This window comes from Gopherus flavomarginatus, chromosome 11, assembly GCF_025201925.1.
Source record: "Gopherus flavomarginatus isolate rGopFla2 chromosome 11, rGopFla2.mat.asm, whole genome shotgun sequence".
Taxonomy (NCBI): Eukaryota; Metazoa; Chordata; order Testudines; family Testudinidae; genus Gopherus; species Gopherus flavomarginatus.
Window position 1 is genome coordinate 27,156,788 of NC_066627.1, and position 18,656 is coordinate 27,175,443.

General features: G+C 45.0%; 1 protein-coding gene across 4 annotated transcripts in view; it reads right to left on the minus strand.

The window, feature by feature from the left end:
• DLGAP4 (DLG associated protein 4) overlaps nt 1–18,656 on the minus strand; it is a 341,768-nt gene that overhangs the window by 132,684 nt on the left and 190,428 nt on the right. For 3 of the 4 annotated variants that reach the window (XM_050917280.1, XM_050917283.1, XM_050917282.1), the window contains exon 2: nt 3,827–3,920. The gene's annotated coding sequence lies outside the window, so the exon portion shown is untranslated. Of the gene's footprint in view, nt 1–3,810; nt 3,921–18,656 lie in introns of all 4 variants that reach the window. The other variant, XM_050917281.1, reaches the window with a different exon arrangement.

Sequence of the window (18,656 nt, forward strand, 5' to 3'; positions counted from 1 at the left end):
CCCCGCCCACATGTTCCGAGGTGGGGAACAGCCATGCAGAACCTGTTGATCCTGGCATGCTCGAACCCAAGGCAGCCAGACAGGGACATAAGGGGTTTTCTTACTTCCCCTTGTCCCCGGCGGGGGAAGAGCAGACTGTGCTGATGATTTAAATGCCCTAGAGGTTTTGTGTCATAGTGATATTTTGTAGTGCTTATTAAAGATGTTGCATTGACAGCCTGGGAAGATGAAGATCTCTGTCCACACAATCTGAATGGTAAGTCCCGCAGGAGGGCAAGTTTCCCCTATACTGGAATTGGAAAAGGTTCAGAAAAGGGCAACAAAATGATTAGGGGTATGGATCAGCTGCCATATGAGGAGAGATTAATAAGACTAGGACTTTGCAGCTTGGAAAAGAGACAACTAAGAAGGGATATGATAGAAGTCTATAAAATCATGACTGATATGGAGAAAGTAAATAAGGAAGTGTTATTTACTCCTTTTCATAACACAAGAACTAGGGGTCACCAAATGAAATTAATAGGCAGCAGGTTTAAAACAAACGAAAGGAAGTTCTTCTTCACACAGCGCAGTCAGCCTGTGGAGCTCTTTGCCAGAGAATGTTGTGAAGGCCAAGACTATAACAGGGTTCAAAAAAGAACTAGATAAATTCATGAATGGCTATTAGCCAGGATGGGCAGGGATGGTGTCCCTAGCCTCTGTTTGCCAGAAACTGGGAATGGGCGACAGGGGACGGATCACTTGATGATCGCCTGTTCTGTTCATTCCCTCTGGGGCACCTGGCATTGGCCACTGTCAGAGACAGGATACCGGGCTAGATAGACCTTTGGTCTGACCCAGTATGGCCGTTCTTATGTTCTTATGTTCAGTGTGCCTCACCGCTAACCCAGCGGAGATCACCTCGAGGAGAGCCTCGGTTTCCTCTCCACTCGCTAACATCAGCTAAAATGCAACTTTCCCTGTCTACACTAGGGATTTAAAAAACAGCTCAGTGAAATTATCTCCCATGCAGAGGTCTAAACACCACTCAAGTCACCACAATAGGGCCCACCTGGAACTCTAAGTGGTGCACTCGCCTTCCGCACATTGCATTTCATCCTTTATGGAAGGGTGACTCACTGCCCAAAAGCCATTCAAGCCTGGACTGCCAATTGCAATCAATTGCAGTGATAGTGACTTTGATACCACCATGTAGGATGGAAAGAATAGTCTTGGATCTATAGGAGTTTAGGTGCCACCGAAGCTGGTTGCTGTGGAAATAGGTGGTTGCCATCTGACAAAGGATTTTGACTTCAGGTGTTGAAAAAGCTGCAGGAGCAAATGAACTCTTAAGAAAGAGGGAGCCTATTTTCATGCAAATGTCCCTGGCAATAAAATAAAATCTGAGGGAACAAAAAAGCCAGAAATGATCCTATCTATTTGATTGTCCCTAAATAGCATGTTTCTCAAAGTTCCCCAGGAGATGTCATCTCCTCTGGAGTGGAGAATATGTTAAGTAGGTCAGATCAGCACAGAGAGGGGGAAAAAAGGAGGTATGAAAAAAAGATTTGAAAATGAAAGACGGAGCACTGATGAACTGGAGAGGAAGGGTTGTGTGAGACCTACAATACACTGTTAAATCTGGAAACTTACCTAGGCTCTCCAAACACATCAAAGGACACACCAGTGATAGGTCAGCTACAAACTCCTGTGTATTAAATTGCTCAGAAGAGTCAGTAATGAAAAAAGTCAAGACTGGGACTGATTTAAACTGGTTGGTGTAATTTCACAAGCCTTGAGGTAGACTGTTCAAATGGGTAGCATACACTCAACAAAACCACACGGAGCTCTGGTCCAGAACAATTGAAAGACTCAAAGCACTCAACATGTGCCTGTTTTGAGTGTGTGGAGCTTCCATGACCATGCGGTGTGTTTGCAGGATGTTTTTCTTGCATCAGCAGAATATGCATTGACGTTGGCATGATTTTTTGTTTTTGTTTTTGCACTGTTTGCGGTGCATTCTGAATGTCAGATTTCAAACTGGGGTGGGTTGCCTGGCTGGATTTGATCTGCTGACTGGCTGAATTTGCCCATAATGGGGTGGCAGGGCTCTTAGACCCACTCTCTTAGAATCCAGCATAAAACTTCTGGCTGATTCCTGTTGACTCATTGTGGCAGGTGAGGCTTGTTATCAAGCCTTGGGAGCAGGGCTCTGGGGAGAAGGAAGTAGGAAGCTAGGACAGGAGAAGTCCTGGAGGGAAACCTCTGAGACAGCTAAACTCTGGCTGAGGGCTGAGTTGTGTTATGGCAGGTGTTCTCAAACTGGGGGTCAGGACCCCTCAGGGGGTCATGAGGTTATTACCTGAGGGGTCGCAAGCTGTTAGCCTCCACCCCAAACCCCACTTTGCCTCCAGCATTTATAATGGCGCTAAATATATAAAAAGTATTTTTAATTTATTAGAGGGGTCGCAGTCAGAGGCTTGCTACATGAAAGGGGTCATCAGTACAAATGCTTGAGAACCACTGTGTTATGGTTTCTGAGTCGCCAGTAAAGGCGAGGGCTGGGACACTGGTTCAGGGTCTGAATGTGCAGATTCAGCCCATTCATCTACCCCAGGTGTTCAGGAAGGTTAGCAGAAGCCATTATGAAGTGTTTTCTCAAAAGCAGTGGCTGCATTCTGCATGCTTTCCCTGAGCTCTGGATTTGCTCTCATGTACATGGTATGATGCTGTTGATGTTAGTGGGGCCACTCCTGACTTACCCAGGGGGAAATGAGCAGCGAATCGGGCCCAGTGTCTCTGGTATTTTCCAGGGACCTGAGCAATGGGGTTTCACTAGTAAGCACTCACAAAGGGCTTGCTGAGTGGTGCAGCAATGTGCACTAAAGTGCACCAACATGTTGTGTACCACCAGGCCTGTGCAGACCCTGCTGGTGCACCATGTTAACGTGCACTGGGAAACTTTTAGCTTACGCCAGCAGAGTTTGCATGGGCCAGTTAGTGCACAACGTGCTGGTGTACTTCAGACTTGGCAGCCCTCTAGTGCACATTGCTGTACTGCATGGAGAAGTCCCCAGTTCCTGGATTGCTAGACCTCCTGCCTGTGACTGGGAAGCACTATCCAGCTTTGCAGAGGTTTGCTGGACTACCCATGTGGCTCCTTCAGGCTCCACCCATCCATCCATCCACCCTGCACATCTCAGCCTTGTGTCCCCACCCACAAGGGAAAGCAAAGTCAGTTCATTTCCCCTAGCTAGTAGCTTCATAACTGATGATGCGTCTAGTTTTCCTGTTTCTCCATGGGCGTTGCCATTTTACGGCTGCTGATCTGACGCTAGCTAACCTCATTAGGGATGCAGAATGGGGGGCCCACAGTTTTGGGGTGGATTTTATGTTATGGCATGAGTCTTGTTTTCACGAGGGTCCCTGTGAGAGGAGAAGTGGGCACGGAAAATCTATACAGCATTATTCATAGCTAATGGAAGCAAATTCTAATCAATCACAGAGCCTGCCTTCCAGCAGCTTCTGGTGCGCTCAGATGCTGGGGAGAACTTCCTTTGTCTCAAACTAGGTCAGCACACAGATGCCACACTGCTAGAGCAATTTATAGTAGATTTCAGGACTTTATTTTAGAGACTGGTGATTTACATAGTTTCTCAGCTAGAGGAAGGGAGGGTCGCTACTGAAATACATTACTGCCTCCCGTTTCCACAACTCCCCGCATAACCCCAGTCCTGCCTTCCCCGGTACCAGCACCAAACCAGGCAGGTTGCACTGGCTCCCTCTCCCCACCCTTCTGCTGTTTCTGAAGGAATAGCTCAAAATTCAGACCTGGGTCATACTGTACCTCTCACGTCTCACTGGGCTTCAGGGACAGACCTGACTCAGTGTCCAGCACTCTTCCAACTCCTCTGGGTTCCGGAGATGTCCTGCATGAAGATCTGGGATTTGAAGAGAAAAGTGGGAAATGTCATTAAGAGAATGTAGTGGCGTTTCCTCTATGGATCGTCCAGGCTTGACCACCTGCTGATTTCAGTCTGTGTAAATCGATTGACTTCAGTGGCGCTACGCTGATTGACACCAGGCTAAGAATCCATCCCTCTTTATTTACAGCCCAACCAAAAACACATGGAAAATGCTGAAAAACATCCTGTGAAAAGGTGAAGGGGGTCACATGATACCTGTGAGGAAGATGGCTGCCGAGTCCTGGGCCACCACACTCCCCATGTATCGATTCGTCTCTAATAATTATGTTCCTAGCAAATTGGCAATAAGCTTCTGTCTTAAAGGTTTAAATTAATCCCCTGGATAAACTTCAGGCTGTTTACTATGGATTCCAATATAAAAATGAGAGGCAACAAAAGACCTCAGCCTGCATCATCGCAGCAGCTGAAGGGGGAAACCGCAAGGCCACAGAAGAACCTAGCCCAGGCTATTGCGGCCCTGAAAGAATTCCTCACAGAGCAACTGGATTCAATCTCCAAAGATATTCATGGGCTCTCTAAAGATGTACATGATATAAAATCCTGAATGGCTCACTTGGAAAGTAAGCTACAGAAGATGGCTATTGAAACCAGGGAACTTAAAGAAGAAATTGGCTCCTTAAAGCTTAGACTACAAACCAGAAGAAAAACATGATGGCTTAGAAAACAGATCTCGAAGAAACAACCTGCACCTCTTGGGTATTGCTGAGGGTCTAGAGGAGGAGATTATCAGCTTCTTCAGAAGCTGGTCCCTGACATATTTAAATTGGACACTCAGCTGCCCCTAGTGGATATTGAAAGGGCTCATCTAATGCCTCGTACTAGAGGGCAGGAGTCTGGCCAGCCCAGACCCATCATCTTCAAGCTGCTGATGTTCAGTGATAAAGTAATGTTAATGAATGCTGCCAGAAAAGCTGAAACCTCTATGCATAAAGGCCATGACATTTCTCTTTTTCCTGACTTCTCAGCTGAGCTTAACAAAAAGAGGGCTGCATTCAATGGTATAAAGCAAATCCCGAGGGTAACTAATGTCAGATACAGCATCTAGTCCCCATCTACCTTCACTGTGGATTTAGCAGGCACCACACGACTTTGCAAAACATGCCTCTGATGCTTGGTACACACTTGAAAGATTGAGACCAAAAATAGCAGAATAGTTTTTTCATCATGAAATGCAAACCTCAGCAAATTGAAACATCAGTTTGTTTTCCTGTGTATCCTGGTAGATATGGTATTATTCACTCATATAATCTTCTAGCTCCTAGCAGATAACCAGCTAGACTGAACTCTTCTGTTAATCTCCTTTGGAACTAAGAATAACAATAACTGTATATCACTGCAATGCCTAGAGTAATAGTATGACTCTAAGTTGGGGTTTATAGCACCGTCTACTGACTGAAGTATTATCTACACTAAGCATCACAACCTGCACTGCTAGACAGAATCTATTCACCAGCTCTGCCTCTGAGGGATTGTGTTAGAGACATGGAAGCTAAGATACCTCAAAGAGCGCGACTATACATGTTTGTCTACAATATATTCATCTTCCTCCAGAATTGACTTTTTTGTTGTGCCTTCAGAACTGATGCAAGCATGCCTAGAAGCAGCTATTAATAATATATTAATTTCAGATCATGCTCCAATGATACTTAACCATCAACACTGCTTATACCTCATTAATATCTTCTAGGTGGAAGCTGAACACTGTGCTACTAAAAGATGCAAAGCTTTGTTCCACAATTCTCAGACACCATCTTTTGGGAAGCTCTGAAAGCTACCATAAGGGGTGAATGCTTAAAGAATGTCTCCCCAAAAAAAGACAGAAAGACTCAAATTACTAAATTCTCTGCACACAGAAATAGATGAGTTATAGACTCATAGACTTTAGGGTCAGAAGGGACCAATATGATCATCCAGTCTGACCTCCTGCACAAAGCAGGCCACAGAACCCTACCCATCCACTTCTATAACAAACCCCTAACCTATGTCTGAGTTATTGAAGTCTTCAGATTGTGGTTTGAAGACCTCAAACTGCAGATAATCCACCAGCAAGTGACCCGTGCTCCATGCTGCAGAGGAAGCCAATCTGCCCCAGAGGAAAATTCCTTCCTGACCCCAAATATAGCGATCAGCTAAACCCTGAGCATGTGGGCAAGACTCACCAGCCAGCACTCAGGAAAGAATTCTCTGCAGTAATTCAGATCCCATCCCATCCAACATCCCATCACAGACCACTGGGCATACTTATCTGCTGACAATCAAAGATCAGTTGCCAAAATTAGGCTATCCCATCATACCATCCCTTCCATAAACTTATCAAGCTTAATCTTAAAGCCAGATATGTCTTTTGTCCCCACTACTCCCCTTGGAAGGCTGTTCCAGAACTTCACTCCTCTAATGGTTAGAAACCTTCATCTAATTTCAAGTCTAAACTTCCTAGTATCCAGTTTATTCCCATTTGTTCTTGTGTCTACATTGATATTAAGCTTAAATAATTCCTCTCCCTCCCTAATATTAATCCCTCTGATATATTTATAAAGAACAAGCATATCCCCCCTCAGCCTTCTTTTGGCTAGGCTAAACAAGCCAAGCTCTTTGAGTCTCCTTTCATATGACAGGTTTTCCATTCCTCGGATCATCCTAGTAGCCCGTCTCTGAACCTGTTCCAGTTTGAATTCATCCTTCTTACACATGGGAGACCAGAACTGCACACAGTATTCCAGGTGAGGTCTCACCAGCGCCTTATATAACAGTACTAACACCTCCTTATCTTTGCTGGAAATACCTCGCCTGATGCATCCTAAAACCGCATTAGCTTATTTAACAGCCATATCACATTGGCGGCTCATAGTCATCCTCTGATCAACCAATACTCCAAGGTCCTTCTCCTCCTCTGTTGCTTCCAACTGATGTGTCCCCAATGTATATCTAAAATTCTTATTATTAATCCCTAAGTGCACGACCTTGCACTTTTCACTATTAAATTTCATTCTATTATTTTTACTCCAGTTTACAAGGTCATCCAGATCTTCCTGTATGATATCCCGGTCCTTCTCCGTGTTAGCAATACCCCCCAGCTTTGTGTCATCCACAAACTCTATTAGCACATTCCCACTTTTTGAGCCAAGATCAGTAATAAAAAGGTTAAATAAGATTGGTCCCAAAACTGATCCTTGAGGAACTCCACTAGTAGCCTCCTTCCAGCCTGATAGTTCACCCTTCAGTACAACCCGTTGTAGTCTCCCCTTTAACCAGTTCCTTATCCACCTTTCAATTTTCATATTGATCCCCATCTTTTCCAATTTGACTAATAATTCCCCATGTGGAACCGTGTCAAATGCCTTACTGAAATCGAGGTAAATTAGGTCTACTGCATTTCCTTTGTCTAAATAATCTGTCACCTTCTCAAAGAAGGAGATCAGGTTGGTTTGGCACAATCTACCTTTAGTAAAACCACGTTGTAACTTGTCCCAATTACCGTTAACCTCAATGTCCTTAACTACTTTCTCGTTCAAATTTTTTTCCAAGACCTTACATACTACAGATGTCAAACTAACAGGCCTATAGTTAGTCGGATCACTTTTTTTCCCTTTCTTAAAGATAGGAACTATGTTAGCAATTCTCCAGTCGTATGGTACAACCCCTGAGTTTACCGATTCATTAAAAATTCTCGCTAATGGGCTTGCAATTTCATGCAACAGTTCCTTTAATATTCTCGGATGAAGATTGTCTGGGCCCTCCAATTTTGTCCCATTAAGCTGTTCAAGTTTGGCTTCTACCTCAGATGTGGTAATATCCACCTCCATATCCTCATTCCCGTTTGTCATCCTTCCATTATCCCTATGCTCCTCATTAGCCTTATTAAAGACTGAGGCAAAGTACTTATTTAGATATTGGGCCATGCCTAGGTTATCCTTAACCTCTTTTCCATCCTCAGTGTTTAGCGGTCCCACTTCTTCGTTCTTCATTTTCTTCTTATTTATATGGCTATAGAACCTTTTACTATTGGTTTTAAATTCCCTTTGCAAGGTCCAACTCTACTTGACTTTTAGCCTTTCTCACTTTATCCCTACATGTTCTGACCTCTCTAAGGTAGCGTTCCTTGCTAATCCCACCCTTCTTCCACTCCTTATAGGCTTTCTGCTTTTTCTTAATCACCTCTCTGAGATGCTTGCTCATCCAGCTTGGTCTACAACTCCTGCCTGTGGTTTTTTTCCCCCTTTCTTGGGATGCAGGCTTCCGATAGTTTCTGCAGCTGCCACTTAAAGTAATTCCAGGCCTCCTCCGCATTTAGATCCACAAGTTCTTCGCTCCAATCCACTTCTCTAACTAATTTCCTTAATTCTTTAAAGTTAGCCCTCGAGAAGTCAAAAACCCTAGTCCTAGATCTATTTTTGTTTATCCTTCCATCTAGTTTGAACTGAAATAGCTCATGATCACTCGAACCAAGGTTGTCCCCTACAACCATTTCTTCTATGAGGTCCTCACTACTCACCAAAACCAAATCTTGTCCCCTCTTGTCGGTTCTTCAACCACTTGGTGAAGAAATCCATCTGCTATCACATCCAGAAAAATCTGAGCCCTATTATTCTTGCTAGCATTTGTCTTCCAGTCTATATCTGGGAAGTTAAAGTCTCCCATGATCACACATTTCCCATTAGTGTTTACTTCATTAAAAACATTAAAGAGGTCTCTATCCATATCCAAATCAGATCCCGGCGGTCTGTAGCACACCCCAAGCACTATCTCAGGGGAGGCTCTAGCAGCTTTCTTTCCCAGTGTGATTTTTGCCCAGACAGACTCTGTCTTGTCCATTCCATCACTTCTTATTTCTTTACAGTTAACCTCCTCATTGATGTACAATGCTACTCCACCACCTTTGCCTTTATTTCTGTTTTTCCTAAAAAGCACATAGCCTTCAATACCTGTACTCCAGTCATGACTACTATTCCTAAGATTGACCCAAATAATGAAAACCACCTACATTCCCCAATCAACGCCAAATGCAAATATAATGTATGTTTATTTAGCCAAGTCGAATTTGCTCTCAACAGGGTCAAACACAGACATTATGAATGGGGTGAGAAAGCAGGTAAACTACTTGCCAGAAGACTTAAGATGGAACTAGCCAGCAACAATATTTCTTCCTAATTATAAGAAGATGGGAGTGCCATCCTGGAACCAATAGATATAAATAATCAATTTAAGCAATTCTATAAAGCTCGAGGTAAATCAGACAACCAAGTTGACTCTAATATATTTGATCATTTCGTTGGAGGCCTGCCCTACCTTCAGAACAAGTGTTGTTTAAGGACAAAGCTATCACAACACAAGAGATTGAACAGGCTTTAAAAATATGAATTCCAGCAAGGCTCCTAGGATGAATGGCTTTCAGGCACATTTCATAATCAACTATCTTCTATTCTTTCAAAGGTCTTCACTGAAACATTCCAAAAAGGAACCATGACTTATGACAGGATTACTTCGTTTACTTTAATGTTGAAGAACAAAGATGGTTTCAAATGTGGTGACTACCACCCCATATCTCTATTGAAAACAGATTGCAAAGATGCTAGCCACATGACAGACCACCACCATCCTATCGATTACAGGCACAGGTCAGGTTGATTTCGTTAAAAGAAGATTGGCTGATGCTAATTCAAGAAAAATTTCTCACTTGATCCAGCAAGCTCAGCTGTTAGATAGTCCCTCCATAGCCTTATCTTTAGATGCAGAAAAAGCCTCTGATAGCGTTGTATGGCCTTATCTAGTGGCTGTCCTAAAAAACTTTTGATTTGGACCAATAGTCCTGAATTGGGTCAGCGTATTATACAACTCTCCCTTTGCTTCAGTATTAACTAATGGAATTATTTTGCCCATATTTCAACTAGAGAGAGGGACGCAACAGAGCTGACCCCTCTGGCCTCCCACCCCCTTTTAATGTCACTCTTGAACCACTAGCAATGTACATATGTCAGCAATGTACATATGTCAGCACTCAGCCATTGAAGGAAAGAATATAAAATCAGTTTATATCCTGATGACATTTTTGTGCTTTTGAAGAATCCACCCTCATCAATCCCATAATTACTGAATGCAGTTGTTATTTTTGGAAAGATCTCTGGCTTTCATATTAATGGAACAAATCAAACAATGGATATATCCAAAAGACCAGATCCTTCTCAGTTTCAGCATTTTCCATTTCAAATATGCAAGGAAATAACTAATTTAGATGTTAAAATTTGTCCTAATCTTCCCCAAACTGTTCTATAAATATATCCTATATATTAAAAGAATTTTCCGAAAGATACAGAGAGGTGGTGTCTCCTTTCTCTATCATTATTGGGGAGATTAGAAATAACCAAAATGAATATCTGCCCCTAAATGACTTATATCATTAGCCTTTGCCTTTCAAGGTCTCTCTCTTGCTTTTTGCTCGATTAAATAGGCATATCATGCAATTTATATGGGATAAAAAACCACCTTGCTTGATACAGCAGACTATTAAAAATATCCTGGGGTTGCCAGATTTGTATCTACATTATCTAGCATTCCAAATGAGTTGTAATGTAAGACGGATCCCCTCCAGTTGCTCTGCATACACATCAGCTTCGTTTGAGATCGAAAAGTCTTAGCTATGTTATTTGGCTCCCTCTCTTCTTTTATAAGAAGCTACCCACACCCTTAAGGAAAAATCCAATCTTTGCATCTACACAGGGCATCCTGAAACACGTTAAAATGCTTACAGCATCCGATCTTACTAATTCTCTTCTCATACCAGTATGGAATAACCCATACCTCAGGATCCTGGCCAACTCTACACTTAAGATAATTTGGATAGAAAAAAGATTAACAAAAATTAAAGATATAATACAAGATGATAGACAGGCTTCCTTTGACTACATGAGTAAGATTCTGTGGCTTGCATTGTGCAGGAGGTCAGACTAGATGATCATAATGGTCCCGTTTGACCTTAAAGTCTATGAGTATGAATCTATATGCAACAAAAATCAGCTACTGCAGTCTCATAGTTCCTTCTTCAAGTGGCTATACTCAAGGCTTCATGCAAGGATAGGGGACAAGTTGTCTGTTTCAACTCTCTCACCTCTAGAACAGTGGCTCTCAAAGCCGATCCGCCACTTGTCCAGGAAAAGCCCCTGGCAGGCCAGGCTGGTTTGTTTACCTGCCACGGCTGCAGGTTCGGCTGATTGTGGCTCCCACTGGCCACGGTTCACCGCTCGAGGCCAATGGGGGCAGAGGGAAGCGGCGGCCAGCACATCCTTATATGTGCACATGTCTACGTTCAAAGTTGTCTTCAGTGGACATAAACACCCCATTACAGTGACACAGTAAAACCATCTCCCTGAACTGGATTAAAGCCATGGTCAATCCTCTGAAGTTGACACTGTGTGAGTGTACACACTGCGTGACCAGTCTCAACCCTAGAAGTCCTCCAGCAGCTGTCCCACAGTGCCTCATTCCCAGCGACAGTGACCGCTCTGGTCATAATTTTAAACTCTACTGCCCAGAGATTATAGACATTTGAAGTCACCTTTCCCCCTCTTTAACCACTCCACATGTGTTTTTGAAATGCCTTGTCCTGATTGCCCACCTTGGAAAGCACACCTAGCAGCTCACCTTTCTTATTTACCACTGCCCAACCAACCATGCCAGTTCCATGCAGTAACCATACTCCTTCTTGGAGGAGACAGGAGGTATTGGATCTCCTGACCCCATGGAGATAAGAGGCTGTGCAAACACAGCTATGTACCAGCTGCAGAAACATGACCATCTACTAGCAGACTGTATGGCGAGGGGAGGAGGGGTGTACAGGCAAAGTAGTACAACAGGGATCAGCACCAGTGCCACAAGCAGCAAGGAAACTTTGCCAAGGATACCAGAAATCCAGATAGTGCCACAGTAGAGTTGGTGACACCCCGCAGATCTGCCACTTCTACAACGAAATGCATTTCATACTTGACAAAGACCCCACCCAGGGCTGGCTCCAGGTTTTTCGCCGCCCCAAGCAAAAAACAAAAACAAAGCCAGAGTGCCAAGTGCTGCCGCCAAAGCAAAAAACCAAAAACCAACCAACCAAACAAACAAACAAAATGGAGTGTCGCCATTGGAGTGCCGTCCTACAGGGTTGGAGTGCTACCCCTTGAAAAGTGCTGTCCCAAGCACATGCTTGGAACACTGGTGCCTACAGTCGGCCCTGACCCCACCAGCACCCTACAGGCCACTGTGGATACCTTAGAGAAGCCAGAGACCGAGACTCCCCCCGCCATGAGCATGCTGGGGGACGGGGGACTTAGAGTCATTTCAGTCTCTACTATAGTTTAGCCAGTCCTGCCAGATGAGTGCGGATGAACCTGATGAAAGGAAAGGGACCTCGGGTAACTGCGTGCACACATTTATCCTTATAATGTTTACATGGAAAGATGGCACCCAGCCCACCTTCACATTTACAAGACATAGGTATTGACCCTTCACTGCTTCCCTAGTATGAGAAAAGGTAGTGGTACAATAAACAGAGGGAGAGATGACATCTGTTGGGTTAAGTGTGTGTGTGAGGCGGAAATGCGGAGCTCTTTGTTTTATGTGCACAGGGATGTCCCTTTTATCCTGGAGAGATCTCGATGAAGCTTTCATGGAGATCTTCAGAAGAGGATTGCAGAGTGTTTCTAGGGCTGTCTGTCTGTCTTATGTCTCCCTCTACGGTGGGACATTTCCCCACGCCACTCTGTGATGAATTCGGCTTGCACTATTGCAGCAAACAGGCTAATGGCTTATGGGCACGGGCAGCTTCAGATGCCAGTAGTGGTGGTGCTCTCTGTGCCTTTGTTACCTTCAGGAGTGATGCTTCAGCCAAAATCAACATTGCCTGGAGAAAACCAATCTTCAGTGCCACTGGCCTACACTTGTACCCATGGAATAGAAACTGAAATGTTACTGTTTCATGCAATGGACCAAAGTCTGTAGCATAGACATGCCCTTAGATAGCATAGTGGAGGTGGGGTTAAGATGACAGTGTTTGGGAGAAGTCCAGATACTATAGTGATGGATGTCAGTACAAAACCCTAATATAGATCAATAGATAGACTTTCCTACTAAATCCAGCCCTGATCTTTCCTCCTTACTCCATTCATTATATGCTGTCCTCACCCATGCAGAACCTCTGTTCAAGCCCAAGTTAGAATCAGACATGACTAGAGGAATGTTTTGATGCTTTGGAATCATGTGTCCCTAGCCTCTATTCATTCCCTCTGGGGCACCTGGCATTGGCCACTGTCGGTAGACAGGATACTGGGCTAGATGGACCTTTGGTCTGACCCAGTATGGCTGTTCTTCTGGCTTGTTGCTGGTGCCCAGGTAGACTCCAGTAATTGTCATTTAGGTAAGACAGTCCTATCATCTTCTAAAGGTCACCTGACTGACTCACCTATCTGATATTTCAACCAGCCCTCTTCTTTTTATTGCATGCTGGTGCAAGGGGCTGGATTGAGAACTCTTGAGATTGATGCCCCAGGCAACTCCACCAAATATGCCTCCCCTCTCTGTTTTGGAAAGACCACATTTTGGAGACCCAGGGATGTTCTGTCTCCATGGCCCATGCCCTCCTGGCCCTCTCTGCTAAGACTGCCAGCAAGGATATCAGTTAGTGCTGACAGCTGGTGCGCACTTTGTACTAACCAACAGCAGCAGTACCAACACGCATTATAACAAAAGGATTGATGCCTGTGTTCTGCAGTGTCTATCCAGCAGGAGCTGCACTGACACCATCTATTGATTTCATAAAATGCCACTGACCAGGCACCACAGGTAGTAATGATTTGAGCCACTAGTGGCTCAAGTTAGATTTGAACAGGTGACCTAGAAGAGGAAGGGGGGTAACACCCATTAATGCCGCCAGCACCCCTCCCTACTGCTACCAGGATCCTGGAGCAATGTTCCCCCTGACATTCAGCACAAATGCATTAGCATACATCTCTAGTGCTACCAGCCTCCGTTAGCAAAGTCACCATTATCCCTCGCTAATACCAACTTCCATTCGCAACACCACCAGCATCCATCAACCTTGCTACCAGCATCCTTCCTGATCACCAGCATCCACTGAGGCTGTCAAGCAACGTGACCAGCATGACCACCACCATTTGTCACAGCAGCCATGAGCATCCATCACAAATGCCACTGACACCCATCTCCCACACCAGTCGCATCCATCGAAAATGTCACCAGCATCCCTCACCACTGCTGCCCTCCAGCATCCATCAGCTACGGCCTCACCGGTGCCACCAGCAGAGCTTAGCACAGCTGTGACAAGGGATGGGGCCCCATCCTTTCACTGACCTTGGAGTTTTCTTGAAATAAAACAAACGCTCCATTGAGACTTGAAGGAAGAGCCTATTGTTTGTAAGGTTGCCTTTGTCTTTGCATGCTGCAGTTGCACAAGTATAGCAGTGCTATAATTACCTTTAATTAATTTCAGCATCACCGCCCCAAGGAAATGCAAATTAACAACTGTGCCTGGGTTATATTAGCAACCAACTGTACTTTTCCCATCAAACCCCCTCATTTCTGCTCTCCAAATCTGCCTGCTCACCCAACAGCTGTTGGGCTGAAGGGGTGGGAGTGGGGACCATGAATGTTTGTGATATGGAAGGTGCATGTTTAACTTTTGCCAAAACACTTCACAGCCTTGGGGGTCAGATTGAGTCCTCCATATCTCCTGGATTTCCAGGCGACGGTGGTGGCATGCCACGCCTGAAAGCTGTGATTGTTCCAGTGTGATGAAGAACTCCCAGGGTGATCCAAACTTTTTTAAAGGTCAGGTCACTGCACAGTGCTGACAGCACCAGGAAGCTGCATGCAGTGGCTTGTCCCTGGAGTGGAGCAAGCTGGGATGAGAAGCACATGTCATCTGTGTTCTGCAGTGGTCACCAATTCACATCCAAGAGTGGTTCAAGATGTGGGTGGCATCCCGTAAAATTTTAGGATCCAGTTGCATGGCAGATCACCTCTCCTCATTATGATCCACGGGGCCAGAGAGAGTCACTCCCTCCAGACACCAGTTTTGCTAGCACCCCGTCACAGCCAAAGTCTGGCAAGCTGCAGCCCAGGTTCGCTGAGCTTCCAATTAGCCCAGAGGCTATTTTAATAAGTGGGGAGGAGCCAGGGCAGGTTCTGATATTGATTGCCCAAACCTGACCCAGCTGTAGCCAATGGGAGTTTTGCTAGTGATGTCAGAGTCTTTTATTCCAAAGGACCCTCCTGATTGTTTTAACTGATGTCAGTTGCCCGCCAAAATAATAAATACACAATAAACGCGTTATTCATGTGTCTCCAATTACCACCCTAGAAGAAGGGGGAATGGCTTGTCCCTAGCAGTCTATATCCCACATCATCTAACCTTAGTGCTCACAATGGAAATGAAGCATGATCTCCTTGGCCTTATGAGGAGGGACTAACCAGTGGAAGACAATCATCATTCCCCTGTTAGGCGTAACATCGCCAGGAGTTCCGCCTCAGAGGTGGTTGCACCTAAGTGGTAGGTGAAGGGGTTTCTGCATTTATAAAGGCTTTAGTTGTGCCAGTCAGCTGCTGTCCTTTCCTGCTGGGCTCTGGCTTAGGCCATGACTTATCTCAAAGTTTGCAAAGTGCTTTGGGATCTTTTGGGCTGAAAGACGCCACAGGAAATGTGCTGTCTATGAGAACCATGCACGCCTACTGTGCTGTATGAAACAAGTGGGCTGGTGAAAATGCCATGAAAGTTTAATGGCTCGAGAGGCAGATTTCAGTCCAGAGAGCCTCGAAGGAAGGAAAAAACAACCAGCTAAGGAGTAGCTGGAGACTTCCGTGCTTCTTCTCCAAACTTCAAAAGAACCTCGGCAAATTCCCTGTCTCTGCTTCTCATTAAATGTGAAAGAAAAACAGAGTTTGTCATGCGGGAAAATCAAGCAAAGCAACCTGCCGTTCATCAATTTTTCACAATCAGACCCATGCTAGCCATGGCTGTAATGGGAAGAAATGAAAGAAAGCGACTGAATTAAGTCATTAAGCCATTTCAATATGTGAAAAATGTATTTGAGCTGGTGTTGGAACATTCTGGGAGTAAGGTAACCATGCAGAGAGAAGACAAGTGGCTATGCATGGTATGAAATGGGTTAGGAACAGACACCGTGGGTGGGAGCTTAGACCTGCAGTGAGTTCAGTTCAAAATGCAACATTCACCTCTCCCCTCTGTCCATACATAATGTATCAAGGTACCTCCTTCATCTCGCCAGACTTAGCACTTCCCCCTCTGGTGGTGGCGGACCTGGGGTAAATCAGCCCCACTCTGGGCAGTGTTGGACTTCCCCCTCGTATGCTCCTCTGTATTTTCAGGGCTGGCCTCAGGCAGGGCTGGGTCCAGGCACCAGCAAATGAAGCAGGTGCTTGGAGCGGCCAATGGAAAGGGGCGGCACATCTGGGTCTTCGGTGGCAATTCGGCAGCGGGTCCCTCAGTCCCTCTCGGAGCAAAGTACCCGCTGCCGAATTGCCGCTGAGGAATGAAGCGGTGCGGTAGAGCAGCTGCCGAAGTGCCGCCAATCGCAGCATTTTTTTCCCTTTGCCACTTGGGGCGGCAAAAAAGCCTGAGTCGACCCTGGCCTCAGGGGTGATCCTCCACCAAACAAAAAGGAAACAGTCTCAGAAACACAATAACAAAGAGGGATACCTTTCCTGGCCTCCTCACTGGGGCAGGGTGTTGTCCTGTTGTTTGCTCCGGGGTGTCAGTCCTTCCCCTAGCAGACACTCAGGTTTGGCTGTTTCTTTATGGGAATGAGCACAACCTCTCACTCAGGAGCAGCTTGTTTCCCTGCTGCCATTAGCTGGGCGGCGGCAGCAGCTTTTCTTTTTCTTTTTCTTTCTCTCTCTCTCTCTCTCTCTCTTTGTTTTTTTTCACCAGAGGAGGGGTTTTAAAAGGGCTCAGGCAGCCCTTAATTGGATGCAGGTGTCCCTAATTGACCTGAGGTAACCCCTTCTCAGCTGGTGGGGAAAAAGAGCCTTCAACATTCTAGGACAGTGGTTCTCAAACGTTTGTCCTGGTGACCCTTTCACACTGCAAGCCTCTGAGTGTGAGCCCCCTTATACATTAAAAACACTTTTTTATATTTAACATGATTATAAATGCTGGAGGTGAAGCAGGGCTGGGGATGGAGGCTGACAGCTCGCAACCCCCCATGTAATAACCTCGCGACCCCCTGAGGGGTCATGACCCCCAGTTTCAGAACCCCTGGGCTAACATATCGGCCCTCCACCACCCTCCTGGAAGGGAGTGGATGTTGGCTGAGGGGGTTCTTTATGACTGTGGGGCCTATTTCCATTCCACTCTCCCTTCACGCATCTGGGCAGAGTTCCTCTGGATGGCGACCACTGGCTCCCTTGACACCTTCGAGGAGCAGTGGGTGCTGTCCAGGGTTCTCTGCTCAGTGTCCCCTTCAGGTTCCTTACTTTGACCCTCTGATCTTCACACCTGTCCTGGTTATTTTTTCTGTTGTCTCCTATACTTACTTGTGTCCTGGGCTCAGTGGATCTTCCCCATAGGCTGGGAGAAGATAAGCCTGCCCACTTCCCAGAACCCAGCAGCACCACCCTCCTGCAGCTGTCCGGTCTGCCTTTGGCAAAATAACTAAAGTAGCTTCTAGCACTTAGATTCACAGATTCATTGATGTTAAGGCTGGAAGAAACTGTTACGATCATCTAGTCTGACCTCTTGCATAACACAGACCAGTACATTTCACCCACTAATTCCAGCATCAAGCCCATAACCTTTGTCTACTAGATTAAATTGTAGAGTTGGTCAGGAATTTTGTAATTAAATGATTGTTAGGGGAAAAATAGAGATTTGTCTAATCCAAAACTTTTTGCTGGAAAAGGTCAATTTTGGTGAATTTCTTGGCTTGAAAAATATTTGGATAAATTTTTTTCTAAATGATATTTTCAAAACTAAAAATGTTGGCTACCCAGTTCAGAATGACTTTTCATTTAGAAATTTAAGCTAATTATAATACATTTAAAATGAAAATGCATCAAAATTGAAATGAAACACTCTGAAATTATCAAAACAAAACATTTTGCTTGTCCTGGAACAAATTTTTTTTAGAATTTTTAGTTCATAAACACTTTTGAACTTTCAACCTAATTTGAGATGGGAAATTTTTCCAAAATCTCAAATATTTTTGGGGCATAGGAAAACCATTTCCTGTCAAGCTCTATTAAACAGTCTTCTACTCTCAGAAAAATTCACCTCACGTAGCAAGACTGTAATCAAGTCATCTTTTAACCTTCTTTTGGAGAAACTAAATAGGTTGAGATTCTTGAGTCTCTCCCTGTAAAGCAGTTTTCCAGACTGTGAATCACTCTCGCAGCTCTTTGCTGCAACCTTTCCAGTTTGCCACCATCTTTTAAATAGTTGTTTTACTTAGGGTAGGTGGTATCGTGGGACAGCAATCACTGAAGAGAGGCACTTGGGGAGCCCCCATGCTAATGCTAGACAATTCTTATGAGATTCCGCAACTGCAGGTAACGGTGCAGGAGCACTGGCTGGGGAGGAGCTCACAGCTAATCCAGCTCCAGCCTCTCCCAGCTAGTGTCGCTGTGCGAATCAGTGTAGGAGTGCTAGTTGCTGGAGGTGTTCTAGGAAATGGAAGCTGT